Here is a 10509-nt window from a genome sequence, read left to right as displayed (position 1 = left end):
GAAGTCCTATTCTGTCGTCTCAGAATAGCACACATATGCCACACACAGTTTTCTGCTAACTGGAAATGAACCACCATCCTGCGGTAGATGTGGTGAAAGGCTCACCGTCCTCCACGCTCTCCTGGAGTGTCGAGAAGCCGAAACAGAGAGAAAGAAACATTTTCCGCTAGCATACCGGCAGTACATCCCCCTTCATCCTGTAATGTTTCTTGGTAACGAACCTTTATTTGACACCAGAGCAGTCCTAAATTTCCTAAACGATGTTGTCTTACATGTTGTTAGCCCTACGAATTTGTAGCACATCCTCTCTCCAGAGGATGCTGCTGCAATAAAATATTTTTGTATAGCACATGCCTTCAGGCCCTTCTGTTCCAAGGGCTCTCTTAGGCAGTAGTGCTTCTTGCAAACGTTTACCTTCATGTATTTTTAAATATCATTCTATCACAATGTATCTTTTGTGTTCTTAGTAGTACTCACTAGTCATTGCTATAACTTTATTACGTATAGCGTTTATGCGCTTGATTTTACATCATTCTTCTACGATGGATTTTAATGTTTATTGTATTCGTCATTATTCATCGCCATAATTTTATAGCATGTAGATTTTACGCACTTTACAGCGACTATTTTTAGGCCACTTTACAGCCAAATCACATCTTCCGTAATTCATCGTCAACATTACCACGTGTCATGGCGCTCTTTGGCCAAACCTGGCCCTTGCGCCACAAAACACCACACATCATCATCATCATCAAATTAGACGAAAATTGAGATACTTACGAGCATTGTGTTGAGGGCGTAGTAGCCTTTGCGGCACACGAATGCCGTCTTCTGCTCGCCCTTCGGTGCGATGATGGCTATAAGGCTGCCGTCCACGCATCCGATAACGCCGGGAATGGAGCCGCGTCGAAGGAACCCTTCCTTCACGGCCGCCTTCTCCTCCAACGTCCTCGGGAAATGGACCCACTTGTTGCGGGCCCCGGCGTGGACGATTGCCTCCGCCACGCGTCGCACACACTTGCTGACCGCAGGCTGGGTCACGCCGATCGTCTCCTCGCTCCCTACCGAGGCTTGAAAGCTGCCCGTTGCGAAGAATCGCAACGCGCACAACACTTGTTGCTCCACCGACCGCGCCGTTGTTCTCACGCCTCCGAGTTCCTCCGCCACTTCATCACACAGCCACCGCATAGTTTCTTTCTTCAGGAGAAAGTGCCGCCGAAACAGATCGTCTGGCATGTCAAACGCATCCTCGGGCTCCCTCCTCCCGCGCCCGGGCTGACGAGCCGCCGCCGCCGCCGCCGCCAACGCACTCAAGAAGGCCGCCATATTATATTCCAAACGGAACGGGGCACTCGCCGGTTATTCCACGAATTTGGCGGGTTTGTTCGGCATAACCTAGCATAATAAGTGCGTAAACGTCACTTTGACGTGGCGGTTTTTGAGCATTCCTGACGTCGCTTGACAGGCAGGAAAAATTGGCGCGGCCTAAAAAATTCGACCAATGAGCGAGCGGTGTCGGCCATGTTGGAATAGAAACAGAACGGATTAGCTTTACGTTATACCGACCTAGCTACTCCAAAGCAGGACCATGAATAATATATGCAAGTGCTCGGCCAAATGGGTGTGCCCCAGACGCAGTGGGCAGAGTTTGTAGTGTTTGGACCCCACTTCCTCATTGTACAGAGGTTGCGTTTCTGTGAGGAAGATTGGAAAGACATGGAACGTGTGCTGAATAACTTTTATTTCAACACTTTTCTGCCATTTGTGGCAAAGCAGCAGGAGGACTGAACAAAACACCATTAGTCTTGCTTCAACAGGCCACAGGAGTTGAAAAATGTCACTGTTCATATTCGAGAATTAAAGGGCTTTTCATGTTGCTTATCACTGCACAGACTGACCATATCTGGTTGATCAGTGGGCCAAGGGGCAGGGGTATGGGGCGGTCAAAGATGGGATAGCACTTGATGCGCTGTATTCGTCGCTCAAAATGGATGTGAGAAGATGCAATATATTGTCTTTCCTTGATGCCTTCCTCTTCCGACTGGCCCTGTCTGAGGAATGGTGGAATGTTAAGGCCAAGTCCTTTTTCATCAAGCAGGTCCTTGATTTTGAAGCCTTTATCAGCCATGACCGAGTCTTCAGGAGAAAATTCCTGGTCCAGAAATCCACTTCGAATGACCACTTCTCTACCGGACAGTGAGCCCATGAAAACTTCAGAAGCGAAAGTCATCAGACCATCTGGTGATATGCCTACAAGGGCCTTAAAAGTGTTGGCTAATTTATAGTTTGAGTATGTTCCTGACTGCATTACAAGAGAACTGGGTACCTCGCACCTGATCTCTGTGGCGTCGATAATCACTCTTGTGGATGGGTACAGGTTACAGAAAGCAGCAGGCATGTGACGGTCGATCACACTTCGGGGTGCTTACAAAGGGAGTTTTCCCAGCCGGAGATACATGAAGTTCACCCAGCTGGAGAATACCCTCGACACTGTGCTGGCAGAGATGCCAAAAATGTGCCCAAGGTGCGGGTGAAAGAATCCTGTCCTGAGCTTCACTAGCGTGAGGAACAACTCTTCCTAGGGGGAAAGCTTGCGAGGTCGACCCTTGGCATCATTAGACAGGCATTCCTTCTTGCTATACAAATTGCGTGAATTTTCACCTGGTTTTAGCAGTAGCAGCAGCTTGTGAAAATCCTGGTAGTTAAGTAGTCCCGTGTAAAACTGCATGCTACTATCGTCATTCTTGAATCGGTCAAGAGTGAATACCTTTTGGTATTTCCTTTCAGTTAGAGCTTGCGCTTCTTGCAGTTGCCGAGGGGTTACTTCAAGCTGCTGCTCAATATTTCCATTCTGTGCTGCAAGCTCCAAATTCTTTTCTTGTTTTCAAGTTCATCTTTCAATTTCTGTACAGAACTCCTCAGATTTCCTACATAAGCATAGAGGTCTTTAGGTTCTTCACACTTTGCCTGAAGCTCCACCTTGACGATGGGGCACACAGAACAAACTTGAGGTTCTGGATGTCGTGTTGGCTCAGCAGGCGAGTCCACTAGCTCGTTTTCCAACTCCATAGATTCGTAGTTAAAATGGCTTGCAGGAGCCTCGTCATCTTGGTTGCTTTCCTCGCCACATGTTTCTTTGAACCCTGCTGCGCTTGTGTTTTTTTGGCACTGTTGATGCACTACAGTAGCCGCTGCTTTGGAAGCCGCCGTTTGGTCGCTGGTTTTGAAAATGGAAATTCGGATGGAGCTGCATTTTCTTTCAGGAAACGTCGTCCACTTGTAACATTGCTGAAGAATTCGTATGGCTTGAAATGCTTTGACATACCTTAGTTGATTGCTCAATTACAAAATGAGGGCCTGGGCCTCTCTTTATGGCAACAATCCACTTCAGCAGCAGGCTGTCTCGGCGAAACTTATGATAAGACGCGTGCAAAAGATGAACATAGCATTGAGAATGATGTAAGAATGCTTTTTTCTTTCTAATCAATTGCATGCCACAAATGGTTCAGTAATAATTTCCTATTGGTCAACGTCATAAATAGAAAGCAAAGGAACTCTCCTCTGCATTCTTTGATTTGGATGAATGCTGGCTTCCTTCGCAGAAAGAAAACATTTGGTGTGCTATGACGTGCGAAACAGGTAGCTTACGCACGCCCCCAAAGCGCCTCGATGTAATCGCGTGCGCAAGCCATACAGTTACGATGTCACATAGTTCTTGTGGTCGAAGCGTCCTGCCGCTGACCGCGAGGTGTCCTAAAGATTATTTCCTGCGGCGATCGCATTTATATGCGCGAGTGACGCAAACAGGCATGCAGTGTGATGGCAGCGCAAAAACGTTATTCCGAGTTGCGGTAAACATGTATCCGAAACATAAGATGTTTCTTGTAGCCGGAATGCAGCTCCAGCATCCTAATGCATGGGCAGCACAGAAGCTGTAAGCCTAATATAGCGCACGCTATACGGAGCCGAAATGTTAGAGGCCCGTGTAGTGTGCGATGTCACCACGTTATAGAACCCCAGTGGCCTAAATGATCAGTTACCCTCCACTACGGCATCCTTCATACCCTGAGTCGCTTTGGGACGTTAAACTCCTTTAACCAAACCGTGCCGCTAACAAACGCAACGTGCACGAGTTTGCGGTAAAGAGTATACCCGCCGCTTGGGTTTGATTGCTTCCAGTAAAAACGTCGTTCACTCGGGTGCACACGCTCGCACGAACAAACGGTATTCATCTGCGCAATTTTCACAAAACCAATTATCCACCATTAAACTGTATAGCTGTCAGCGCACCACCTCATACTTTAGTAATAAACGACGCTCCTGCGTACCCGGCTCATTTTGTGCTTCGGCGCCTCGCGAAACGAGCAGAGACGGAGAGTTTCGTCGACCTGCGATTACTGCGCTGTGTCTCATGTTCAGAATAGATAACTGCAGTAACTCCAATTTACAGTCAATAAGAAAAAAAAATGACACGAGTTTAAACTGTGAACAGCGGCAAAACACGATACAAGAAAACATGCATCGAGTGTTCACAGCACGCGAAAGAGCAAACGCGGACGTACCTTTTCGCCATTCCCGTCGCGATATCCGTGCTAGTGGCATTGCGGAACACAGCAGGAGTTGACCACCGTGATCCAGATGACACCAGAACCAGGAATGCCACTGTCCAAGGCAGGCTAGCTCCGAGTAGCGCCGTTTGTCCATGCGCCGACCGATTTGGTTGTCTTTCCGGACTTCCCCCAACATGGCGCTTGCGCACGGCTTGCGCGCTGTGGTTCCGGTGACCGCCACAGGTGGCGTATTTTTGCATGGGGTCTATTGACCCGAGCTACGTTTCTGTGGGTTTTTTGCCGCTATACTGAACAGAGTTGGCAAAAAGTATTTGGACCCACGAGCGATGTGGAAACCGTGACTCAAGGAGCTACACAACAATGTATACACATTCAAATATCGATACGTTACGCCTCGATATAACGAACTTCAATAAAACAAATTTATCGATATACCGAAGTATTTAACCTTTCATAACCTCTTCTCCAATGAACACCATGCAATTAGGACCTCAATATAACGAACTGTATTTGTATGCAGTTTCAATATAACGAAATTTCGTTTACACCGCGAAGGAATGCCAGGACAATCGATGGAAACTTCCGCGGACGCAGATATCAAAATGATTGAACTACAAGCGGCTTTGGAAACGCACCTCTCAAACTGCGCGCGGCGCGACAAGCACGACTGCCGAAGTTGAGCCGCATCATGTTCCGCATAAAGTCCAAGTGCGATAACTTCCTATAGCGCCACGTGCGTTTTGTGCTTTAAATTGAGTGAAAGTGTGGTGGGTGAGACGAGAAGAATGGTGGCTTCACGAGGGCCACCTTCCTGCGCGAGCGGAGTGAAAAAGGGGAAAGGGAGCGAGCTCACTGTAACGCGATTAAGCGCACATGAGGGGCGGGGGGGGAGGTTAGGGGGGTAAGTTGGTGTGCTCACAATTTCTGGCGCGCGTGTCGGCCGTGGCTGCGCTTTACTGTACGCGCGGCTGAGCACATACGCAGCCGCGCACGCAGCTTTACAATAAAATACAATATGTTTGTTTAACATCTTTCGGATGTTGGGTGCGCCGGCAAAAAGCCAATGAGAAGGCTTGACGAGGCCGACGCGCGCTACAGAGGTTTGGCAGTGGTACAAGAAAAAATGCAAAGATACAGCGTGAAAACATTTTCAGAGAACAAATACATGATAACAAAGACAAGATAACAAAGTTGGAATTGTGTAGCTATACGTGCATCGATGGAAATTCTTTGTTTAATAAATGCGGGAAGGTGTAGCACAACATTTGACAACCACAATCAGCACGGGTCTTAGGTACAAACCATTTCAAGCTAGTTTGTGTTGAATGTTTATGCTCTTTGCGTTTTAATGTGGACAGCTGTAACAAAAAGCAGTTATTTTTCGCACTTGCTTTATACCGTCGGAGCAGTAATGTTTCGTACAACTGGTGAAGCGGATTATACCAAGTGCCTTAAAGATGGGCTCAGTGTGTTCTAGTCGCGGCGCATTCACAATATTTCGAATGGCTTTCCTTTGAAGGAGATGCAAGCGGTTTATATTCGTAAAAGGTGCGGTACCCCAAAAGAGAAAGCAATAATTACCTACAGAAGAGTACAGTGCTTTATACAAAATTTGTCGCGTGTGGAAAGAGCGGGCGTTCCGAGGCGGCGTGACATTGTGTAAGCTGTCTTCCCGCAAGTTTAGTATTGGATGTTGCGCAATCTCGAGTTGTTGTGACCCGTTGGAGTGAGAAGCGGACAAAACATTCGCTCTATGCTGTCGGCACTTTTCATGATAGCGTCGTCGCAGTGCGGCCTGGTGACGCTATTAGCTGTGGGGGCGGAGTGCACGCGAAAGCATGGCTTCGCTTAGTTCGTACCGCCGATGTGAAGATATCGACGTGGCATGAAACCGTAGGATTCATCTCTGACTCCTAAATTCATCAAAATAAATTGTTTCTCATTCAAACTTGCTTTTTTACGACTGCCGGATAATTCAGAAAATTGTGCGGCCCCTGTCCGCGCAATAAAATTCGATCGGCTACTGAACTTATTTGCATACAAGGTCGAATTTTACTACATCTAAATTTTGGTACAACGAATGATGTTGCAGATTTTACCTGCTTTGCTATATCGAGGTTTAAGTGCATAACAAAATTTTCTGTTCTCTACAAAGGTGGCGATGTGGGATTGTTGGTTGATCATCATGGAACGGCATGTATTGTAGCGCATCAAAAACAAGGACACAAGAGGAAACGAAAGACAGACACTAGTGCCTAATTATGTCTGTGTTTTGTTTCTTCTTGTGTCCTTGTTTTCGCTGCACTGCGCTACATGCCATTCGATACCCTCGCTGTCACATTCGTGAGCACTGAAAACCTAGAATCAACTAACATCTTGCCTGATTTTCCATAATTAAAAAGAAAAATGTGGGTATAGTAGGTCTAATTGAGTTCTGGTGATTTAAGTATTACTGACGTATAGCTTTTAAGGATGTTTAATCGTTTCTCCCGTGAAGGTAGAGTACATGCTCAAGTGCTACGATAAGATTGATCGTAGACAAAAATGACATTTTTGGCTCTTGCTTAAATTTTATGACATGTTCCATGATCTAATCAAGTGGTTTCAATTTAACAAAGTCCTCAATTTAACAAAACAAAACCTCAGATTCCAATAAAATTTGTTAATGGACTTACTGCACTTGATAAACAAAATTTCTGGAACAGAATGCATGTTGTCATCTACAGCAGTAATATTGTGAGAGACACTCGGGTGGAATAATTGTTAGCCTGGATCGCCAAGCCAAACCTCCCTGCCACATCATTTTTTAAATCTCCACAATAATGCTAAACTGTGTCACAAAACTTCTACAGCAAATGTCAACATTGTTGCCATAAGGCATTCGCCCTTATGCAAAACACAACCGTTCTCATGTTCACTAACTTGATCTTCTCTCTTAAACTTAGTTCTTTCATTGAATGTATGATTTTAGCTTTTTAAATTCTGATACTTTGTGCCACGGCCTCCTTCTCCTGAATAAGTTAACTTAATATCGATCCACATGCAAATTACTAAAATTAATTGAATGTTCCCTTCGTGACCAAGCACAGCTTGTATATGTCAACAACTCCAATTCACAAATTTGTCTTTCGTCACTTCTGGCATGCCCCACTGCTGGGCGTTTAGGCCTTTGATTTTTCTTAATTTAAATCTCCCAAAGAACTTCACGTATAAAATTAAACTTTCTGTTGATGTCTGTGTTTTGTCGTGAAACAACCAAACCCTGGCAGGGAGCCGTTGTTAAAAAAAGCTATCTCCACTGTTGAAGCACTGCCGATGTATGTGCTTTTCTACTTAGAAAAGACTGCAGTAAGCCGCTGACCTCTTGCAAATTTGTAAGCATGTATGACGGCCCCTCATTAACAAGCTTAAGCGTGTACGCGCAGAATTTAGGGACCGTTACGAAAGAGCGCTACGTCGAGAAAGTGGAGCTCTGCGGTGCCGTCGATCCACTTGTGCTAACTTCCAAAGAGGCGTTATTTGATCTTGCGCTCGTACCTAAGGTAGAGATTTCGGATATCAAGGACTACCTTGTGCATGCTACAAGCTTCTTAACTCACGAGCAGCTGAAGGAAAAAGAATCCCTGGAGTCCCATAACTATTTTACCAGCGGCTTTGTTCAACAGCCCCAGCTGAGAAGACAGGGCGACCGCGTCATCGTGCGCACCAAGGCAAGACAATCTATAACTCTCCATGAGCAACATGAGTCTTTGGATTACCGGATCGCATTGTGACGCTAACAGGTAATGCTCGCGAATGTGTGTGACAGTGGTGTTACGTATTCGGAATGTTGTTTCGTTGCGCAGCGAAATCTCTTAGCTCTTCATCAAGTTTTTGCGAAAGCTACGACTTCTTTATCGTTCATGTACCGTGACTGCTTGATGGCACATCAAGAGTTTAGTAGTAAATTTTTGTATAGCGCAGGCTCCAGCAAGAGTCCCCTCCAGAGTTTAGGCAGAAAAAAAAACAATACTAAAATAATAGCGCTTGTACACAACGTGGCTTTTCCCACCATTCTGCACCTTTATAAATACTGGCAGTCTAGCGGCAACTTACAACGGTTCACCTTGCTCCGGCACTTTTCCTTTGCGAATTCTCATCACATGCCGAAGCGTTTATTACGTTCTACAAATTATCGCTACCGGCGAGGCCGCGAACTTTGCGTACGTGCGCGCAGTTCTGACGCGATTGTGCAAACATTAAAACCACTCGCTAGTGTTTTTGCTTATATACATTCATGGTTACACCTACATCAGTTTCACTCACTGTTGATGTAGTAACTCGCCTTGCTTTTCTTGCAATGGGGCAGCCGGTGTTCTTAGCACGCATAGAACCAGCAATCAAATCATTTCCGTTTGCAGGTAAATCACTCCGAGGCAGTTTCCACTCAGCCACTGGAGTCAAGCAGGATGGAATGGTAAAAGCCGCACACTGCACGTGTATGGCAGGTTTCGGAGAAGCCTGCTCGCACGTTGGTGCAGTGCTCTTCTGTTCAGAAGCAGCTTTAAGCTTTGGTGTGGTCAGGCTTGCAAGGAAAATGAATGGCTGACTCCGTACACGAGTACTGTGCCTTGTGCGGCACTTGCACACATTGCCTTTGCGTCGACAGCCGCCAAGAAAACGCGGCTGCACGGGCATGAATCATCGTCAAAGAAATCAGCCACCACGATTGAGAGGCCTTCACAGAACGAGTGGAAGGCTTTTCTCGACAGAATTACGAATGGAGGCATATATTCTACAGTTCTCGCAATAAAAAAAAAACTATTGTGAGAAATTCATCCCTGTACAAGTAAAGCACACCACTGCTCTTCGGGGACAGTTGGTAAGACACAAGCTGTTAAGGATTGCGATGCCGGAGATGTCCGAAAAGTTTGCCTAGGCATATTTTGTTGAGCCAAAGGTATCCATAATTCCATTGATGGATAGTTTTATTGAGAGAGAGTAACTACATGTTGCATTACAGACAAGGGACTGTTAGATACTCGGAACCGCCAGTGTTTATGTTGCCCAAGCTGCATGGTTATTGCGTGTACCATTTTCTGGTTAGGTGGTGCTAGATAGGTGTAGCTTTATGAATGCCATGCACCCCAGGTGTGTAAACTTCCTTTGATATGTCATGAATATTTAGTTTTAGTGTGAAAAGTCATTCTGGTAAAGATGCGGAAGCAGCATCAAGTCAGTCGGCCTCAGCAACGTGATTCGCCTTCAAAGCAGGCCGGGTCACAGCGTCAAAGGCCCACGAAGCTTGCGGAAAGTCCTTAACTCAACCATCTCTGAGCCTGGTGAAGATTTGCTACCGTGAGGAGAGCAAGTTTTCTTCTGCTGCAACGAACTGGGGACTGCGCAAGGAGGATACTGCCATAAAACTATGTGTTGCTGAAACATCCAGCAAGCACACGGAGTTTATTTATTTATTTATTTACATGTACCTTACAGGCGTTCGAGAAGGCATAATGTAAGGGGGGAAATACAGTAACATATTAGTATGGAATCGGGAAAGAAATAAACATCAGCATAATGAAAGGAGTACGCACAGAACATGGAAAATTAATACATTAGCAAATACAATATGTAGGGCAATAACAATAAATGGTAAACAACAACATAATAGCCTAATAACATTGTAAACGTTTTTGCATGTTATACAGTAGTAAATATTGTAAAAAAATTGAGAGCACTGAAATTATTTAACTTGTAGAAAAAATGCAAGAAAATTACAGAAGGTATGACGTGTTTAGACGGTTGAAACGGCATATTGATCGGTTAGCAGATTGCGGAATGCAGATTGGCATGCAATGGTATCTGGTAGTGCGTTCCATAAACGGACCGCACGGGGCAAAGCTGAAAAATTAAAAGCGTGTGTGTTGCTTGTAAATTCGGGTGTAGCTGAACTGATTGT

This window comes from Dermacentor variabilis, chromosome 2 (assembly GCF_050947875.1).
Source record: "Dermacentor variabilis isolate Ectoservices chromosome 2, ASM5094787v1, whole genome shotgun sequence".
Lineage (NCBI taxonomy): Eukaryota > Metazoa > Arthropoda > Arachnida > Ixodida > Ixodidae > Dermacentor > Dermacentor variabilis.
Note: the sequence above shows the minus strand (reverse complement) of the source record.